The sequence below is a fragment of the Rhamphochromis sp. 'chilingali' genome (assembly GCF_963969265.1).
Source record: "Rhamphochromis sp. 'chilingali' genome assembly, chromosome: 14".
Taxonomy (NCBI): domain Eukaryota; kingdom Metazoa; phylum Chordata; class Actinopteri; order Cichliformes; family Cichlidae; genus Rhamphochromis; species Rhamphochromis sp. 'chilingali'.
This window is the reverse complement of record NC_137941.1, coordinates 33,010,952-33,032,526: the sequence shown is the minus strand read 5'-3', so window position 1 is coordinate 33,032,526 and position 21,575 is coordinate 33,010,952. Positions and strand designations below refer to the sequence as shown.

General features: G+C 40.0%; 1 protein-coding gene across 3 annotated transcripts in view; it reads right to left on the bottom strand.

Moving 5' to 3' along the window:
- arhgef49 (Rho guanine nucleotide exchange factor 49) overlaps positions 1–21,575 on the bottom strand; it is a 73,989-nt gene that overhangs the window by 36,760 nt on the left and 15,654 nt on the right. The window contains exon 1 of one of the 3 annotated variants that reach the window (XM_080903465.1): positions 6,662–6,759. The exons of the other annotated variants lie outside the window; for them this stretch is intronic. The gene's annotated coding sequence lies outside the window, so the exon portion shown is untranslated. Of the gene's footprint in view, positions 1–6,661; positions 6,760–21,575 lie in introns of those variants that run through there. 3 annotated transcript variants of the gene reach the window in all.

Sequence of the window (21,575 nt, the reverse complement as noted above, 5' to 3'; positions counted from 1 at the left end):
GACGCTGACAGTTGCACATGTTAAATTCCCAGTTTTATCAAAGAAGCAGACATTTTCCATCAGACTTCCTTTTTCAAAATCTCTGTGGGATAATAATGTGTTGTTTGTGAGACCCTTGATACCCACAACCACCCCACCCACTTTTTGTGTCTTCTCAATATCAAAATCTAATTTTATTGAAATAAATTTTAGTTCCACTTGAAGAGATTTTCTCCTGTATTGGTAATAAAATACTTCGCACTACTCACAAATTATTTGCATTTTTAAAGTTACAGTTACAGTTTTGTGTATGTGTGTTTCGGGATTTTTAAAGGTTACTAAACAGTATCAAGTAGCTGACCAAATAATAAAATATACATAAATTCTCGTTTTTCACATCTGAGTTAAATAACAAAAAACAGCTAAATATCTAAGCTCCAGGAAAACAAAGCAGTCCCCAAAGATCTAGGAGTTGCTAGAGTAAACCTTTAATCTCTAATTACTTCCCGAGGCAAGAAAATATGATAAAAGAATATGCAGTAAAGTAAACTATCTAGTGATGTAGTGTGGGCAAACATAGATTCCATAGAAATACAATATGACAGTAGCCAGGTTCAATGAAAGGTCCACACACACGCGTGCACACACACACCTATCCCCAGGGTATGTTCCTGTGTCCGTTGTCTTTTCTGCAGGGGATCATAATGACATCAGCAAGAGCAACACCTACATAAACAAAACCTCAACAGTCGCCTTACATTCATATCCACATCCATATGCTCACTTGCACACAGACACACGAACACACAGTCTCTGACCTCATTCCTACAATCTGTCTTCTGGGAGAAAAAGGCAGACGTAGACAAACAGAAGAAAAAATGAATGCTACCAGGTAAAATAAAGGGAGCAAACAGTTGCAGAGCTGAAGAGCCTAAACTGAGTGGAAGAGGAACATCTGATAAAAGCTCACAGAGGAGAAAAGAGGCGGAGAGCTTAGGTGACTATAGAGAGGAAGATGAGCAGAGATTGATGGGATAAGAGAGATAGAGGTATCGCTGCTGTCCCAGGAGTGGCGTTAATAAACAAATTAAGGCTGATAAGGCAGGAGAGGATTTGCTGGGCAGCAGATGGCTGCATGCCTCACCCCCTCCCAATCACCAGGAATCATGAGAGAGAGGGGGATAAGAGAGGACGAAGGTGGATGTTGAAAAAGAGGAATGGACATTGATGATGAAGGCAGTTAGAGTTTTTTTTAAAGAGAGCACTTTTTTTCTAAATCATCCTGTCAGTCAGAGGAAGATAAACAGATTGTGCCATGTTTTATTCACCCACTCTGTTACAGGCAGCTGCTTGGAAAAGAAAAAATAAAATCCTCTTTGACATCAAAATAGGGAAAAATGTTTCAATAATGCCCTGCTGGTCTTAGAAACTTAAGGTTATTCTTAAGATTTGGAGTTGAGAAGCTGAGAAGCATTAAAAGTTTTAAGATTTAAACAAGAAGCACTCAGAGAGCACAAACCTCCGTCCTTGTAGTGCAGTAAAAATCAGATAAAAAGAGGTAAGTAAATAACAGCAATTGATTTGTAATTACATGCACATGAATAACTTGAGCTTATTACATTTTTAGCTCAAGTTACCTTGTTATATTTTAAATCTTTATAGTCATTCAATTCAATTCAATTGTATTTATATAGCGTCAAATCACAACAACAGTCACCTCAAGGTGCTTTATATTGTAAGGTAGACCCTACAATAATACATACAGAGAAAACCCCAACAATCATTTGACCCCCTATGAGCAAGCACTTTGACGACAGTGGGAAGGAAAAACTCCCTTTTAACAGGAAGAAACCTCCGGCAGAACCAGGCTCAGGGAGGGGCGGGGCCATCTGCCGTGATTGGTTGGGGAGAGAGAAGGAAGACAGGATAATACAGTACTTTCTATATATTGACAACACACCACACCACACTTCTAAGAATCATAGTCTCTAAGGTAAACGACCTTTTGTCAATTTTTGACCAATAAATCATTACGTTGACCTTGAAGACCCTTGTACGCATACGCAAAATTTAAATTTTTAATTTCTTTAAACGGAAATCATTTAAAACTTTGAGCTATTGTGTTTACAGGCAGGCTGGCAGACCAAAAAAACATAACTTGCTTGACAAAGGTAATTATATGCTATTAATATGAATACTAGGCTCCTAATACTTGGAGACATATAGGTTGCAGACCGTTCCCCCTATTTAATTTCATTTGTCTTTATTTTTATTTCAAATGAACTGCAACCAGAGCTTACTGAAGCGTAACTAGTCAGCAGCAGTTGGACTACAAACTGATTTCATATCAAAACTACAAAGTTCTGGTGTTGAAAATCTGGTTCTTTGCAAAAGAGCCCCTGTTACAATACTGGCCAGACTCAGTGAATCAGAAATGACTTGGAAGATGCGACTTTCCAAGCAGTCGGAGAAAACATGGCAGAAACGAAACTCTGTGACTCTGTAACGTTAGACAAACTGCTTTTAAATTCAGCCATGTATTCTTGCAGTCGCCTCTTTTTCACCGGATCAATGCTGAACCCTGACCTTGCTGTGGGGGGTGTCAGTGTTTTCCATAAGCCTTTCTTGTCAGCTCATTGTCAGCTCCATCAGAGATACATCGAGCCCTGATTATCGACTGACTGGCTCCTACAGGCGCCTATGAGGATCTGTATGTGCTGAAGCTTTTCTGGATGTCATCACATGACTAACACCTTTTTTAAAGATAGGGAGAGTGAGAGGAGGAGTAAATGAACAGGGGAGGGGGAAGGAAGTAAAGCCCCTTTTCTTGCTCCCCAGGAAGCCAAGGACACACTTATGACTGGCTTAAACTGGAGAGGAGAGGAGAGGAGAGGAGAGGAGAGGAGAGGAGAGGAGAGGAGAGGAGAGGAGTCTTTCAGTTGACATAAAAGACAAAACAGCATCAAGGAAACAGGAGAAAAGAAGAGCAGGGGTTTGGAGGAAGAAGGGATGAGAGCGATGAAAAGATGGAGCTGGAGGGATGTATCTTAGTAGCACAGACAAAGACGTGGGGCTGAACGGGTGGGTGTTGGGACTGGAAATGAAAAGGATGAAGAGCCATTGATCAGCTGTCACCTCAGTTTACAGAGACCTGACTAACAAACATCAACGCTCAAATGCTCAGTAAACTCACTATTGTATGAGAGTGCATTTACATTTATGCAGTTTAATGCACGGCCTGCTGCTGTGTTCTCATCATTTTTTAGATAGAAACAATTTCTAAAATGTGGGTCCAAATGCTGCATGTATCTTATGCAGCCAGTGGAAGTGCAGCACTTCCCCCATCCACCCAAAGTTGGTGCACATTTAGAGTCCTTGCACCTCGCCAAGGTCTTCTGAGGGCTAAAATAATTTCCCCAGAACATAATTTAGACCCCAGTCCTCATGGTGGAAAAGCAATGACTCCCAGAAGATCCTTGTCTTCGGGCAAAGTTCCTGCAATGGATATATATAGTTGAACACATAGCATACTTTGACTAGTACTTCCATCACACATTCATACAAGCATGCATGACACCTTACTCTTACTCTAGCTGTCTGCTCCAAGCCATCGAAATGTGAACATCACTAAAAATCAAACTTGACATCCCACAGTGGGTCCCACTTTACTGGCACCAAGCAGAAGATTCACCCACAAGATGCTCCAATAACAGCTAAGTTTATTTCTCTGATTTTTGTTAGAATAATTACTCTTCCTCATTTTCCTAAGTACACCTAACTATATACCAAAGCACCATTTAATTAGCGCTGAAGAGCCAACCACATTGGACTGTATCTTTCTATAAATGGCAGATGGAAATAGCTAATTACTATCCCCAAGAAACCTTTTGGTCATCCTAACCGGTGGGTACAGACATGATTAGCCTCGCGTGAACCTTTTAAGCCCCGAGTCAAAAGCTCTCTTCTCCCACTCCCCAGCATCAATATCTCTATGCAAACCTGCCTATGTCAACTCAATTTATTTTCCAATTTCCCGCAGGGTGAAAGACTGCCTCCCTCTCTCTCCCACTGTCTACCATCCATCACTCTACAACTTTCCATTCTCTGATGCTTTTCTCTTTTCTCCCTAGGCAGCCATGTGTCCCATCCTCTCCTCTTTTATTTGTCAATTGTCCTCTCAGTTGAAAATTTTAGGTACTGCTTTGTGTGCCTTGTGTGTCTTTGTCAGACAGGCAACTGAGAAGAGAAAGACAGGGGAAACTTAAGCCTTGATTATACTCTGTTGCAGACACGGACAGCTGGAGACATTGCTGTTAGACTTTTTTAATGTGCACTTGAAGTCCGCCGCCTGGTGCCCGTGCACGGTTGGTGCATTGTGATATGAAATCTCTGCAGATGAGTCCTCACGGCCACAAAAAACAGTCAAACGAACGGATGTCGACCCGCGCACTCACAGTCTCATCATCAAATTTATATCACTTGGACCAAAAGGGAAAGTATAATCCAGGCACTGGAGTGGTTATGTAAGTAATGGAACAGGAAGAGGAACATTACGCAGACAATAATTTAACAAATTACTAATATGAAAAGGCTCTAATCCAAGTGGCTGTAGTACCTCAAATAGCCACTAGAGTTTTTTGACCCAAAAGTGAGTCGTTCGTTGTAGACTCACATTACCAGGAAGAAGTGCCACTTTGAATGCCAGGTGGCCATGGCTACTAGGTGGCTTTAAGTAGTGTGTTTTATATAGAGTGTGTGATCTGAAGCCACAAGAAATTTCTAACAGTCTATCTCAAGCAATTTTTTTTGCCTCTTTTAGCTTTTTGTTTTGATTTTATAGCACATTTACTACTTAAGTCCCAACTTTCACTGTCACCATTTCCAGCAACAGCAGCCAGCCGATAAACCTCTTGCACATTACCTGATGTCGAAAAATACAAAATATAAAAAACAGCAAAGACATCCGGCTGTACTTATATTTATCCAGAACCAACAAACAACAACTCCAAAAGACCTCACTTCCTGTGCCAATAGACAATGATTGCCGACTAAGATGAGTATTGATGAGAATTTACTGATACCAATGCCTTTAATGATTCTGCCTATGTGTCCAATTCTTTATCAATTGTTGTATTGATTCTTGATCAATTTTTTTCGTTTAGTGCAAAAGACACCCAACAAAGGCTTTCGGGATAAATTAAACTGCGCTAATATCTTTTGAGCCTTTACACAATATAGAACAAGAGTAGAGAATAGGTTAGCATGTGCAAATCTTCAATGCCTTATGACTGTATCTGTATCTGCAATTAGATGTTTGTGTTTTCTGTTTGCAACTATTACTGCAAATGTAATTATTTAGAGCTTTAGACTGTTGGTCTAAATCAAATTTTCTAAATCAATTTCAGGACATCAACATGGAACCATGTAAGCTACAGCTGGCTGAAATAAACTACTTGAAAAAAGAAATTAAGGAGCTCTAGTCAAAAGTTTGAACAAGTTGGTAAAACAGGTCATTCGTAACGGTATAAGGAGTTTTATGGTGTCATTAGATGACTGCAAAACATACTTTATTGCAAGGAACTATCCCAACACAAGACTAATGTTCATAAGCACTGAAAAAAATTGTTATGAATTTGATCACCCATTCCTTCACCTCTGCTTTACATGAAGCCACAGCCAAGGCCAGTTGATATTCATGCTGCTCTCTAAATAACCATCAGCATACACCAACACAAACACAAGGCTCTGGCCAGCTGCAGAGGAATACACTATCGACCAGACAGGAATTTATCAGCCACCATAATTAATCTTGTGGGAGGCGGGCAGTGAATGTCTGCTTGTGAGTGAATCTCTAAGTATGCCTCAGAGAGACACGGGGCGGGAATGATGGCTCATATTGACGATATCTCTTGTGTAGAACAGCCCCGGTACAAACTCGCACACAGACAGACAGGCAGACAGTCCGCAACACACATACAGGCCCAAAATCTTTAGAGGGTCATCCAGACCTGAAAAGAAACTACTCACATCATGCAACGTTTTCAAAGATGTCTGAGCATCTACATCAGACTGCATCTGTTTATCCTGCTTTTCCTCCAGGAAAGACTTTGCCCTTTTGAGTTACACATTTAGTGATCACACAAGCTCCCAGCTTTAGTCCGATACGAACACACGAATAAGCAAAAGTAGGTTGTAAAAATGGGCTGTACTATCAAAAGAAGCCTAGAACATCTATCTTTGTCCATGCAAAGCATCACATTACACCTGCTGTCATCCCTCGACTTCCCTCCATACAAGGCTCTATGAATTATTGAGCGATCCCTGCATCGTCAACTACTACACCTCCGATTGAGCAGAATAAATATTCAATCTGCTTTCACCATTCATAAAATGACAAGACCCCCTGTTTGCAAGAGACCACCTGCAAGCTGAAACATAGGGAATTGAATGTATGATAATAGCCTCATTTCAAAGGCATTTTAAGAAAGAGGCTCATGCAGCTCTTTCACCAACCAGACCACATGCTTCTTTCCTTTTTGCTCTAGTTTTTCCACCGGTAACAACTATCTCCACTCTGCAGGTCTTTCCAGCACAGGGAAGGATGCATATGCCACAAACTCTTTCGCATAAGATAATAAAGGCCATAAAAGTGAAAAGAATTTTTGTATGTTTGTGTACTCACCTTTGTTACAAAGCAGCGTGTGTCTGTTGCTCGTTGTGTGTGTTATGAGCTCCGGAGCGCAGCGGGCAGCCTATCCTCTCTGTCTCGCTCCCACTGCGAGCTGGAGTAAAGTGCGTGTGAGAGAGAGTGTGTGTGAGTGTGAGCCCTCTCACTGGCTATTGTTACAGAGAAGGTAGCCAAACTGAGCATGCTCCAACATGAACAGCCCTTGCGGTTGGCATGGAAACCGGGAAGCGGCTGTCTTGCTCAAGTTGTGAGGTGCTTTTCAGACACACTCAGACAAATGCAGAGCGAAGTGCTGGCAGGTGCTGGCGCCGTGTCATCATCCTGGCCACGTTACTATGCTTGATTAATCCTTCATTCTCAGCGTTTCAATTCTCGTCAGTCAGAGTAACGTGACAGCTGCTCTGACAGCCAATGACCTGGATCACACACAGAAATTCACACGGCGTCCTGGATAGAGTAATCCACCACAGTATGGAGCTCCGCACCGCACATGATTGTTAACCTAAATGTTACCAGAATCTGTTTGGGTTTATTAGGGATTATCATCCCACCAAAAATGTATCTTATCCAACTTTCCATGCTCTGTCCATAAACCCCAAGGCCACAAGAGTGAACTCATTGTAAAATATTTGTTGCATTTAATTTGCAACAATATTGCATTAGGGTATAAAACAAAGCATGTCTGTGTGGACCATTCATAGTGGCCTGCTGTCAAATTTGTAATTTATTGGTGCAAAAACCTGTCAATAGCTTGGATAAATTATTCACGTTGTTTCTAACATATTTGTATAACCAGCTGTTGAACCATCCTAGGTATAGAAAAGAAATCTTTTGACAAGCATCAGTTCAGACACGCACATACCCACATTTTTAAAATCACAAGCATTGTGATAATATACGTTTTTTGCTCCCAAAGTTACAAAGCCCTCTAGTGGATAAAAGGCTGCTAAGTAGGAAACATCATGATCATTTTGTAGCAGGGCTGGGTATCGTCACTGATTTCTAGAATCGATTTGATTCTGATTCACAAGCTCCTGAATCGATTCGATCCACAATTTGATTCAATTCGATTCGAATCGATTTGAATCTGGGAAATTTTGCCTCAGACAGTCAGAAATATTATAATTCAGATCAGTACATTTACATATTTTTGTATCTATAAAAAGGAAGCTGACACTTTCCAGACTTTATCAAAGGTGTAAGCATCACAGCAGAGGCCTTTGTGTCAAAGTAGCTGAAGATAAAACACAGAAAAACATGAAGGTGATTTTCCTGGCCTGGGATTTTATCAAAATATTCTGCAGTAGATCAAAAACAAAAGGAAACCATTAATCAACTTATGAACATCACCTCTGAAGTTACAGCGGTTTTATTAGAGACACGGCTAAGCGTTTTGCATTTTGCATAATTTTAAAAACTTTAAATTTGTTCAGTATAGAACGGCAGAAATTAGGTTTTCTTTTCGGAAGTATGTAAAAGGAAAAAAAAACAGCGGCCGACAGCGCTGTAAATAACGGTAGACTTGTGCGTAACAAGCAAGCGAATAATGCAGAAAACAGATTTTTAGATGGGAAACTGTTCTTGAAGTACAGAGAGAGAGAGAGAGAGAGAGAGAGAGAGAGAGAGAGAGAGAGAGAGAGAGAGAGAGAGCTGTGCATGAAGTGTGATTTTATTGTGGTGGAAGCAAAACAGCAAAAGTAAGAGGGAATCCATGACGATGTTTATGTGAAGCCTAGTTTGGATCTTCTTTTGCTGCTGGTTCGGTCAATATTGTTTGGAGAGAGATCAAACTAACAGCTTTAGAATCAAAAATGGCGTAAACACAAAGCGTGGACCCGCCGAAACATCAGAATCAGCGAGCTGTCGGCTTTCAGCCCCGAGTGTGTGAGAAAGGCGACATCTCACTGATTCTGATCCGCGGGTCCGCGCTGTGTGTTTACGCCTTTGTGCAGAAGCCGTGTACCTGCTCTCATTTACTGTTTTAAATGTTTGGTGGTTGTCGAAATTTGGTGACGTTTCACCTGAGATTCTGGCATTTTGGGCAAAATACATTTATATTAAAAAAAAATCGATTCAGGATTTTAATGAATCGATATCACGTTATCCAAGCCAGAATCGATTTTAATCAATGAATTGATTATTAAAACTCACCCCTATTTTGTAGCTATAAAGCTACAAAAGGAGGAGGTTGGGGTGGATAAATGGATCAACAAAACAAGGGACTTGAGACTGCTGTTTGCTTCCACTTTTCGTCTGACTGCTAGTGCTTTTTTTTTTTAACTGCTGATACAATCATTGATTAAGTCTGATCAAATGGTTAAAGAAACCATGGTGATTTGTGTGGTTTAAAAGGAATACATAGTGTTTTTCTTTTTAAGTAACATTTTTTGGCATGTTTGGCAAGGAACAGACAATTTATGTGTCATAATTTAATATCTGAAAACATTGTTTAATGTAAAGCGCAAATGTATTTCGCTGTTTGGACAATTTGTTGTTAACATGCCAAAATGCATTTTTCCAATATGTATGTTAAGTGAAAGAGTTTCTGGCATACTCGCTGTGAAAGCCTCACAATGTAGACTTTCATTAGATGAAGAAGAACAAAAACAGATACCGATCACTGAGTCTTTCACCTATCCAGAATTACAAAAATCAGTGAATTTCTAGATATTTCTACATTTGCATAAAAGACTTGCCTTCTCATGAAACAGGAAAGGTTTTAGTATGGAGTCTTTGTCTTGATAAAATCAATTTCTTTCATTAACATGCAAATTTATTTACCCAGCAGGGATGCTCAAAATCCAATCTGATGTTCGGTTCTCTCAGAGGAACATGTGTCGTAGGAATAAACTATATTAATAGGCCAAGAATCAAACATTATCCATAAATATAGTGTTCCACACAATAAAGCAGAGCCTCTGCTGTCCTGTGTGTGTGTGTGTGTGTGTGTGTGTGTGTGTGTGTGTGTGTGTGTGTGTGTGTGTGTGTGTGTGTGTGTGTGTGTGTGTGTGTTTCTTCTTCTGGGCATATGGAGAGAGACTGCAGGGGCATTCCACAACCTTCACTTCCTGTGGGAATAACAGTCACGAAAGGCACCATGCAGGCAACAGCCCGCCAGCTAAGCAAATTGCCAAGAGAACTGCTTTTGCTTTTGTTTCGTTTCTTGTACAATTACACCAAAAACCTACACGTTCTATTATTTTTTTTATATTCATACATGCCAAACCTTTAAAAAAATCCCAGTGTCTTTATTTTGCTTTCTTGGTCCAAATTCATCAACCACAAAAGTAAAAACGAGCTACAAAGCAACAGGAGAAAAAGTGAAACCATTGGTGAAACGATTATAAGCGGTCAATGCTGCCCACTCGCCGTAGGGGGTGTGTTCACTCAGCACCTGCTGCTCTGCATCTCAGGGCTGCTTGCCATCAGCAGAACCACACTAAAACGTTCAAAGCTGTTGAAGTGTTTCTCCAATATTCAGCAGCTCTCCCACACGTCAAACAATCAATATTGTGACTGCAACGAGAATTAATCACAGGAAGCAGGGAGGTCTGGGTGTTTATGGTTAAGTATATAAATGTACAGCATTTAGTCACTAGCAAACTGGCTCATCTAGAAGTCAGTTTTACATTAAATAATGAGCAATTAGAATCTGAAATGACCCTCCGATGTCACAGAGTGCACGTACTGCACTTGATACAAAGAGCCAGGTGCTCAGAGATGTCAAGGACTGTGGGCAACATCTCAATAACATCAAGTCTTTTACTTCAGAAACCTAAGCACAATTACAGTATATTATTATATTACCATTACTAACAAACAGGTGAATTAAAAAAGAATTGAAAAAATTAAAAAAATCTTTAATTAGACACTTAAAATTTTTTTTACCTTTAACCTTTTGTTTGGTTGTGGATAGACAGAAGAAGAAAGAATTATGAACTTATGATTATATTTTTAAATTTTTTACTGAAATAACCATAAAATAACCAATGCTATTAGGCATAAAAGCAAGAAAATGTGTCACATTAATTACAATTTTTTCCTTTTATCCATCCTCTGAAACTTATTTAACGCTGGGTTGCAGGGACAGCAGCCTCATGAGTCTATTATCTATTATCTATTATCTATTATCTATTATGAGTCTATTATCACTGCTGTCCTCCAGTTTGTCCAAGGGAATACCTTGGTATTCCCTTGGACAAACTGGAGGCGGTGGCTGGGGAAAGGGAGGTCAGGGCTTCTCTCTGACCTCCCTTTCCCCAGCCACCGCCTCCAGTTTGTCCAAGGGAATACCAAGGTATTCCCAGGGAATATTAAAGATGCAAGCATATTCTCGTTCCACCCTGGGGCCTCCTCCCCAGGACATGCCCAGAACACCTTGCCCAAGAGAAGCCCAGAAGGCATCCTAGTCATTTGCCCACACCACCTCTAGACCTGGCTCTATACCTAATTCACCGCCATTACCTACAGCATGCTGGCAGTCCAGAGACTGGATTGTACTGTTGCCAAATCTTACTGTACGACACCAATGCAGATTAATCTACTGCTGGGTTCTTTAATTAATGAGCAGTTTGACATTTTTATTTCCTTTCTTGTTCAAGAGTTACATGCGAACAGTGACACCTAACAAGTAAGTAACACATAAACACATACAACACACAAAATCATTTACCAATTCAATCCAAAAATCCAAACTCAAATAAAAAAAAGTTGCGGTCTTGGTTACACAATTAGTCCTAATACATAATTAGCACTCAAGGACATCATTATGACTGCATTGAGTGATGGTTTTAGCTAGTTTAGCCGAATCACCACAAACTCCCACGTAGAGTGTTATTATCGGCCCATAGCTTTAGTCCTCCAGATTAAAATTCAGCTGCTTTTAAGCTCTGTTTGTGACTCACCGACTCAAATTTAAAGCCGTTTTCACACATAGACTGCCGCCCAGAACTCATCAGCTGTGGAGCTCTATGACTCAAAGCAAAGTCCAACTGATCTCAGGTAAATATCCAAACTATTCACAGTGAATGGGTGGGTATCACGGGTCCCACATTTCCTTTTCTGAGCCACAAGTCAGAAAAGGAAACTGACCTGATTCTCGACACTGTTGGTTATTTATGTGGAACAATGGCTATGGCTTTAGTGGAATTTAACCTCTACAACATCAGGTTAATACAATACAATACAATACAACTTTATTTGTATAGCACATTTAAAAGACCAGTGGTACACCAAAGTGCTGTACAATAAAAACAGGAAAATTAAGACAATAAATAAAAGACTATTAACAAAGTACCACATGTGTCATCAGGTTAAGAGCACTAATTATACAACAATAAAAGGGAATATAAGAACAAAGTTACTAAGAACAGATATAGCTAAAAGATAAAGTACATAAATAAGAAATTAAACCAAATATAAAACAGGGGCGCTAACTAGATGGAAAAGCTATGTTGAATAAATGAGCTTTTAAACGGGGTTTAAAAGATAAAACGGAGTCTGACGCACGGATAGCAATAGGAAGGTTGTTCCACAGATTCGGTGCAACCAGGGCAAAAGCACGGTCACCCCTAGATTTAAGTCTAGATCTAGGCTGAGCCAGGAGTAATTGGGCTGAAGACCTGAGGGCTCGCCCAGGGACATATAGACTAAGAAGATCGACAAGATAACGAGGGGCTAAATTATTTATAATTCTAAAAGTGAGCAACAATATTTTAAATTCAATGCGATATTTTATGGGTAGCCAATGCAACTCAATAAGAACTGGGGTGATAGAGGCATGCTTTCTAGTGCCAGTCAGAAGGCGAGCCGCAGCATTCTGGACAAGCTGAAGTCTGTGAAGGAGAGCGGAGTGAAGACCAAAGTAGAAGGAGTTACAGTAATCCAATCTAGAAGTCACAAAAGCATGAATGAACTTTTCAAGATCTTTATGAGGGACATAGTGCTTAGTCTTAGCAATAAGGCGCAGTTGGTAGAAGCTAGATTTGATTACTGAAGACACTTGTTTGTTAAATTTGAAAGAGCTGTCCAGCAGAACCCCGAGGTCACTAACTGAGTCAGGGAAAGAAGTGGCAAAGGAACCAAAGGTATCGGCTGATAGGCCCCTAGGGATATGGTTGCCAAACACCACAATCTCCGCTTCCTTTTCGTTCAGGATAAGGGAATTGTCTGAAAGCCATTCTCTGACTTCTCTCATGCACTCGAGGAAGCAGTGCAATGAAGAAGCAATGTCGTACAAAGTGTCACAGAACTTCAGAAATAGTGGGTTAGCCAACTGTTAGCTGGCTTATTACCAAGGTGTTACAGAGTGATTGGGCTGGTGGGTGAACCCTGATATCTGGTGTAGCTGTCCTCAAACTAACTTCCAAATTGATTTGAACTGTGCGCTGTGAGCTCCAGTAGATATGTTTTCTTTGCAGACAGGCTCGGTATCTGTACTGCTTGCTGGCTTTGCTCTTTGTGAATTTAACCAACTGCAGTCATCAACATATTGTTGTTGGCTGAGTTATCATGGCTGCTCTCCAACTCCTAACCAGGATAAGCCTGCTTTGCACCAGTCCACCAGAGGCCATTACTGTAAACTCTGAGACTTATTTAAACTGTCCAGTTGTTTTGAACATTTGAGTTATGAATTATCATTCATTTTGTTGTCACATTTCACAGTATCAAGTGGCAGTAATTTCAGTAAAATATGTAAAAAGGTCAGATAGGGAAAAATAATAAATCTAATTAATTACAACATTACACGTGAGCTTTATTTGTTTGTTCACAGCATATCTGAGAACAAATTTATCACACATCAATTTTTTATTTCGCTTTGCTTTATTTTTTCCAAATACAGCCAGTGTACCTTTAACTAGGAAGACAGATTGCATGCCAACGTGCACAGTCTGTGTGTTTGCTGATATTTGTTGTGCAGCTCGCTCTCATTTGGTAGTGCTAACTAGATGCTGATATACATGGCTGCAACATTTTTGACATCTGCATGCATGAATGCATGACGGAGGAAAAAAATGCGTCGAGTGCGTAGGTGGGACCATGGGATGACAGTACTCTCTGATTTAATGACACACATGGTATAGCTCTCTCATAGCTCACTTGACTGGTTTATTAACTTGCAAATTAGACTGAATGACTAATTAACTGTAGGCGAATGCTATTGCAGATAATCTTGCCCACTTTATCCCCTCCTCATTACTACAACTGTATAACATATTATTCAGAAGAAAGCACAGGGACATGGTCTGACATTTAAATAGCACAATTCTACTCTTACTGACAACTGAAAGCACTTTAAAGATTGCACATATTCATAAAGCACTTTATTCTATATGCTTAAGCACTTTATCTGCCTATCTAAATCTACCAATTTAGAATCAATTAATGAAACGTGCATGTTTCTGGACAATAAGGAGAGGACTCAGAGGACTCAGAGGATACCCACTCAGGCAGAAGAACAACATGCAATCTTACATAGAAACTGGCAAACTAACCAGGAGATCCAAACCAAGAATCTTCTTACCACTGTGCAGTATATCTACTACTGACTCTTTACAAGCGGCCTCCACAATATAGTCTGCATTGGCTTGTGTTGTACTGGCAACTGTCATTTCTGTTTGAGAGCCCAGACAGACTGCTTTCAATAGAAGCCAATGAAAACGCTCCATATATCTGTATATTGTCGAGTTTGCATCTATGTGCAGCAGTTTATGTCCATGTTGGCCTTTAGCTGTTACTGGACCCAGGTCTAGGTGGTACTGACAGTGAGACTCAAGATGAGATGTATCCAATGAACTGACATGCTCACCCAGCGATATACAGTTAGATTATTTATGAGAGCTCCACCATTGGTTCAATAATTCATAGGGCCCCACTCTGCCGTGGGTGAGTCACGGACAAGCCTTTTACTGAGAAAATAAGCATAGAGAGCAAAACACAACTAGGTAGAGTGAGAGAGATATTTGTGGGCAGAAAACTCAATAAGAACTTGCCACACCATTACTTTTTGAGGTCTGCTAAATTTAGCATAGCTTCCATGACTCAGGGGAGGTTCTACACATGGAGATGAAGGAGGTGAGCCAGCTTTTAGTGTTGAATAAGTATCCCTGGGAGTTTGGAAGAATGTAGCATCCTAAAACTGGAAAAAAAAAAGGGTTTCCCTGAACCAGCAAGCAGAACGAGAGTGAAGTCATGTCAGTTAGTAAAATTTATTTTACACGTACCATGCCCAGTACAGTACATATGCAAGCGAGTTCCTCATTTAATGTAGATTTAACTGCTTCACAATGGCTGCAACTGTTAGCTCTTCAGGGCAGGAATAATATACTGTTGTCGACTAGATGGAAATGTTTACATTGGAAAGGGGGTTACTGAGTTAATACAGGATGTCGTAAAAATGTCCTTTGTCAATTTATCCGGAGCTTGATTGCTTGGCAACCACAATGCCATTGTGAGCCACAGTGTGTACCTTTGATGCCTAACAATCAGCAGAGTGATGAGTGAATGGGTGGAGGTTGATGAAGGTCACAATGCACAATGGAACACAGTGACACACATACAGAAACATAACCACAGGCTCGGCACACTGAACTATATTTACCCCATGAACTAGGTCTTTGTCCACTGACAAAGGTTAACCTCAGGAGGTTCTGGTAATTAGAATGAGAAATATGCTATTCAGTTATTTTTATATATTACCTGTAAATAAACATTTCATTTTTCATTCTTCCAGTGAGCTTTTGAAACATACAAAGGGTAATGAAGTTACAAATGCCCAATGATAATAATTACAGTTTTTTAGCACTTTCTATTATAAGGTAAAGACCCTGCAATAACACAGAGAAAACAAACAACGCCCAATGAGCAAGCGCTGGACAACAGTGGGAAGGAAAAACTCCCTTTTAACAAGAAGAAACCTCGGGCAGAAGCAGGCTCAGTAAGAGGATAGCCATCTGCCGCGGCCGTTAGGGAAATATGTGAATGAAGACAGGTAAACACACTGGTGTGTTTCTAAAGTGATTTGAATATTTAAAATAGCACAATTACATTAAATATAAGAAGCAATTCAAAAGATGTAAAAAGTATACTGCATATTACTGTAATTGACTGTATACTATAAATCTCAAGAAGAAATTGGATGCCTACCTCGTACTGCTAATCAAGTCTGGTAACTTTACAGTGTGAAAAATGCAATATATTATGGCTTAGGCTTTGATGCATGTCACTCATTTGTGCACTTGGTGTTTGACTTGCTGATTTCATATTTTGTGGTTGACTGAACACTTGACTGTCTGTGACTGTTGAACCAGAAGACCAACATGAAATATGAAGATCAGTTCTATCACTGTTTAGAGGTGACTGGAAATCTATTAGATCCTGTATTTCACTGCCATTGACTGTAACTTGGATGAGTCATTTACAAGGGGATAGCTCTAAATGAGAATGCAAAACAAACCCCGTAAAAGGGTGTTGTTGGTCACATATATCTTTTTTCAACAGCGGTTAGCCAAATGTGTCCTGGGCAATTATCAACTTCAGCCATGACTCTGCTTTGGTGAAAACTGAATCTCTCAAAGCACAGCGAGCATTTCCACTGCATTTTGTACAGACATTCGTGGCCCCCTGATGAATTCTGATTTCCATCCAGCACTACCAACATTTCAAATCTGATTTGTAAGGAAAGCAGCACAAAGCTTTAAGTCTGTAGCCACGTCTAGTGGAAGTGGAAGTACACACTTTTTTTTAATAAGTTCTGCTGGATGCTGAACACAAACTATTCTTATGTGAACATATTTTGACCTACAGTGTTGAGACAGGAGGCAGCAGGGGAAGTGGCCCACATACGTCAGCTAAAATTGCAGCTTCATTCACTCAAAGTGTGTGTTTCTGCATGCGTGTGGGTGCACAATATCCACAACTCTGCACATAGAGAAAGTTTGACTATCATCTGCGGTTGGAACTAATCCATATTTTTGTCATCAGATACTCTACTGAATGATTTAATTTATGAAATGCAAATACAATAAAATCCAAGAGCCACTGGCCCTTTCCCAAATGCAACCTTTTCTTTCAAGTCACAACAAAAACAAAAGATATTCAACTGAAATTGTTATCAGCAGGTGACTGAAGTTTTGCCACAGCTGCTGCTAGTCCCAAGAAAGCAGCTCTAAGCTCTTAAAACATGAGTTTGTTAGTTAGATGATCAGATCTGCTCAGCAGCAACAAACTAGGCTGTGTGTGTGCTGTTATTGACTGGACCAGACAGTGCACTAGAACAGGTGACCTTCCTGGAAAACGAGAAATAAATGGAAAACAGGGTCATATGTAACCATCGTGACCCATTAACCTCATTCATTATTTAATTTTCCAGCGGCTCTTAGTAGGCCTGAACGGAAAGAGAAGCAACTGCAGGACTCCATTAAACTCCCGTGTCAACTGTTACATAAAAAAACCTTTATGACCTATATTGTGAGATGTGTTGGCGAATGAATATGTGAGTGTGCAGTATGCGCGTATGCACATACCCCGTTTAGCCAAGTATTGGCAGACTTAAAGTCCTGTGTGCACAGAAGAGCTATGCTATCATAATCAGCATGCCTGCAGACACACAGCACGCTGAATGAACCCAGCCCTCCTGATGGTACGCCATGAAATCCAATTTTCTGTCAATCTATTCTTCTCTACAGTTTACCAGAAAGTTCCTCTCTCTGGATCTCTTGCACACCATCTCCAGGCTTCTCTCATCACTCTCTCCTACAGATGTTGCCAAGGTAATGGATAATTGACTGAAATGTCACTTCATGGAAATGAAAGTAGTGCACTCTTTCCCGACGTTAAGTCACTCTTCTTTATCTGATTGGGACATATCAGTTTGGCTGGTAGTGGCTTCAGGTTTGACAAAGAAGCATGAGGCTGAAATAAATATGTTGCTTTTATTATTAGAACAGGCGTTCAAACACATTTACACAAACCCGCCCGGTCTCTGAAAGCACCTAGCTTCCTTTTATACTCTAACTGCCTCAGGCATGTTTCTGGAATGGTCTACCAAGCAGACAAAGGACGTGTGTTGTATTCTACCCCAAAAGCCAAAAATAATATCAAAAACATCATAATTCACAGGCTGTTTTAAGTAATAAGTAGGCCCATAAAAGAGACCAACTAAGCAGAACTCTACTCAAAGATAAGCCTTAAATTAACAAATAATCTACCCTAATCAAAAGAAAGCTCAACATGTGGCGTAATGGAGTAAACCATTTTAGATGCAATGGGGGAAATAAATACATTTCATTTAAATTTCATGTTGAAAACATTCTCCCCCATGCAATGACAGCAGATGGTTCAGTCCATATGATTGCCCTCTATATTTAAACCCTGCTGCTTCTTTTACTTAAACCAGCAACTGACAGGTAACTTGAGAAAATAGAAAAAAATGGTGAATGCAGCTTATATAAACCAATAACAAAGCAGTAGTGTGTGAATGTATATGAACACAAAATTAATGAAATTAATGAAATATGACTGCCATGTGACTTTAATGACACATTTAGTATTAAGTGAGAATGAGGTAAAAGTGTAAAACCTCATATATATATATACACATACACATATATATATATATATATAACACCCAGCACGCCCCTGCGGGCGGTTTATCCTTCAAGCTCGGGTCCTCTACCAGAGGCCTGGGAGCTTGAGGGTCCTGCGCAGTATCTTAGCTGTTCCCAGGACTGCGCTCTTCTGGACAGAGATCTCCGATGTTGTTCCCGGGATCTGCTGGAGCCACTCGCCTAGCTTGGGAGTCACCGCACCTAGTGCTCCGATTACCACGGGGACCACCGTTACCTTCACCCTCCACATCCTCTCGAGCTCTTCTCTGAGCCCTTGGTATTTCTCCAGCTTCTCGTGTTCCTTCTTCCTGATATTGCTGTCATTCGGAACCGCTACATCGATCACTACGGCCATCTTCTTCTGTTTGTCTACCACCACTATGTCCGGTTGGTTAGCCACCACCATTTTGTCCGTCTGTATCTGGAAGTCCCACAGGATCTTAGCTCGGTCATTCTCCACCACCCTTGGGGGCATCTCCCATTTTGACCTCGGGACTTCCAGGTTATACTCGGCACAGATGTTCCTGTACACTATGCCGGCCACTTGGTTATGGCGTTCCATGTATGCCTTGCCTGCTAGCATCTTGCACCCTGCTGTTATGTGCTGGATTGTCTCTGGGGCATCTTTACACAGCCTGCACCTGGGGTCTTGCCTGGTGTGATAGACCCCAGCCTCTATGGATCTTGTGCTCAGAGCTTGTTCTTGTGCTGCCATGATTAGTGCCTCTGTGCTGTCTTTCAGTCCAGCTTTGTCCAGCCACTGGTAGGATTTCTGGATATCAGCCACCTCCTCTATCTGCCGGTGGTACATACCGTGCAGGGGCCTGTCCTTCCATGATGGTTCCTCGTCTCCCTCCTCTTTCTTGGGTTTCTGCTGCCTGAGGTATTCACTGAGCACTCGGTCAGTTGGGGCCATCTTCCTAACGTATTCTTGGATGTTCGTTGTCTCATCCTGGACTGTGGTGCTGACACTCACCAGTCCCCGGCCCCCTTCCTTCCGCTTAGCGTACAGCCTCAGGGTGCTGGATTTGGGGTGAAACCCTCCATGCATGGTAAGGAGCTTATATATATATATATATATATATATATATATATATATATATATATATATATATATATATATATATATATATATATATATATATATATATATATATATATATATACACATACATATATATGAGGTTTTACACTTTTATATATATATATATATATAAAATTCAATAACACGTATGCTTTAATCATAAATACATAAATTAGAAAGACCCAGACTAGCCTCCCCTGAGCTGTCATTTCAGTCTCCCCTCAGCGGTTCCTAAGCAGGGAACCTGAGCTGTTTTCACTCTTCAGCTCTCCTAACATAAACCGACACTTAAACAGTCCTCCCAAAATATTGACTAAAGTCAATAAAGAATCCCTAAACAATAAAAATAATGTGTGTGTCTTTTCATTTAGCTTCCAATATCAATCATTCATAAACAAGTAAAAACACAAGTTAAGGTAACAGATCCCCTGGTCTCCATTACAGGCTACACAGCATGCCAGCATGCGTCTGAATAATTGCTAGTCAATTAGAAAAATACCTAACAGAAGCAGAAACAAGACTGAGCTTTAATCATCTAGTAAACTGATGCCCCGCTTAATATTCAGCTTAAATTAATCACTTCAGTAGATACAGTAAGCACGCAGTTGTTGACATACTGATGCTTCAGTGCAACAACATATCTGCAGATGGTGCAGTGGACCCAATCCATTTCCAAAACTGAAAACAAACCACAAGTTATGTTGGCTGGTTCGTACTTATCAAGGGAAGCTTAGCCTGAGAAACACAGATCAATGCTGTTCCTCTTCTCATGTGAAACAATTGCTCGTCGAGACTGTGCTGCGTGGGAGGCAAAAATAAAACAGATTAGCCATAAAAATTCAACTGCAGCAATCTTCACAGTAATAGTAGGAAACTCGGGCGTACTTCAGAAACATCAGCATTTACACATCAATGAGAGGGGGCGCGTTGAGACGTATTATGATGCAAAAAAATTCAGTGGAAAGGTCTTTTTTTTAATCTCAATGGTACTGAAATAGGCAGGAAAAAAGATAACAAGCAGTGGCTGTGAACTGTTGGAGGCAGTTAATCAGTATCAGGATGGGGTCTATGTCTGTAGTCAGACGTGACTATGACTGGTTACTGTAACATTAATTCATGACAGTGATGTATGCAAAGGCCTAAAGAGAGAGCATGAAATCGGGGCCAAAATCTCATATCCCGATATTATGCATTTCATATAACACTATATATCATGATACAGTGCATTTTCTGTAAATTGGGAGAATAGCTTATATAATGACCACACAGAAGGGATTATTTCTGTTTTAATTTTTAAATCAGCTGCTTGAGGCACATGTTGTTGTGAATAGTTTATATAAATAAAATTACATTTAATTAGATACTTGAAAATGAATGGTACTAATTTGTATGTATTTTTTTTCTTTTTAGTGAGAAAATCAGAGCAAATGTTGAATTGAAAAAGTTCAGATAAAACATTAATGTATAAAATAGAAGACACTTTTCAAAAACTAAATGATTAAAGGTCCAACATATTGTAATATTCTGCTTGCCTATAGCATTAATACAAAGTCTACAGTATATATTAAATATTAAAATATATAATGCTACCTTCATCAGCATTATGTGAGACCAACTAAACTATAAAAGGCAGAAAAAAACTGCTTAAAAAACACAACGATACAATGCATTTTGTAAGAGACAAAATGTAACCATGGACCTTTTCAAGCTTAAACTATAGCAGCAAACTAAGCCTCACCATAAATATGTACGTTATAACAAGTAAACAACTCACTTCAAGTTAGAATTATAGCATATGTAATATGTAATCTTGCATATTCAGCCTGAGAGCCAGCAAAACAAATGTTCGCTAAACTAGCACCTTGAAAATTTTAAAATCCCATATGACCTACCACGGGTTATTATTACAGAAAAATATGCTTATATTTAGATACTCATTGATGGCTACATGGAGACTGTGAACAAAAACAGTATTTTGGTCACAGGATTATACATAGTGACACACACTAGATGATCCTCATGTGGAGCTTCCCTGAGCCTATCATTTCTCCTGCATGGTCATCAAGAAAAAAGCCTGCCTGCAAAACACGACTGCAAAGTCTCAATGCAATCTCAGATAAAGTGCACCATCAAACTCAAACAGGGCTGTGTAGTTGGGCTCGTCCACATACCAGTAGTAATGCCACAGTGTATTCTGAAATACCACAAAATGCGAAAT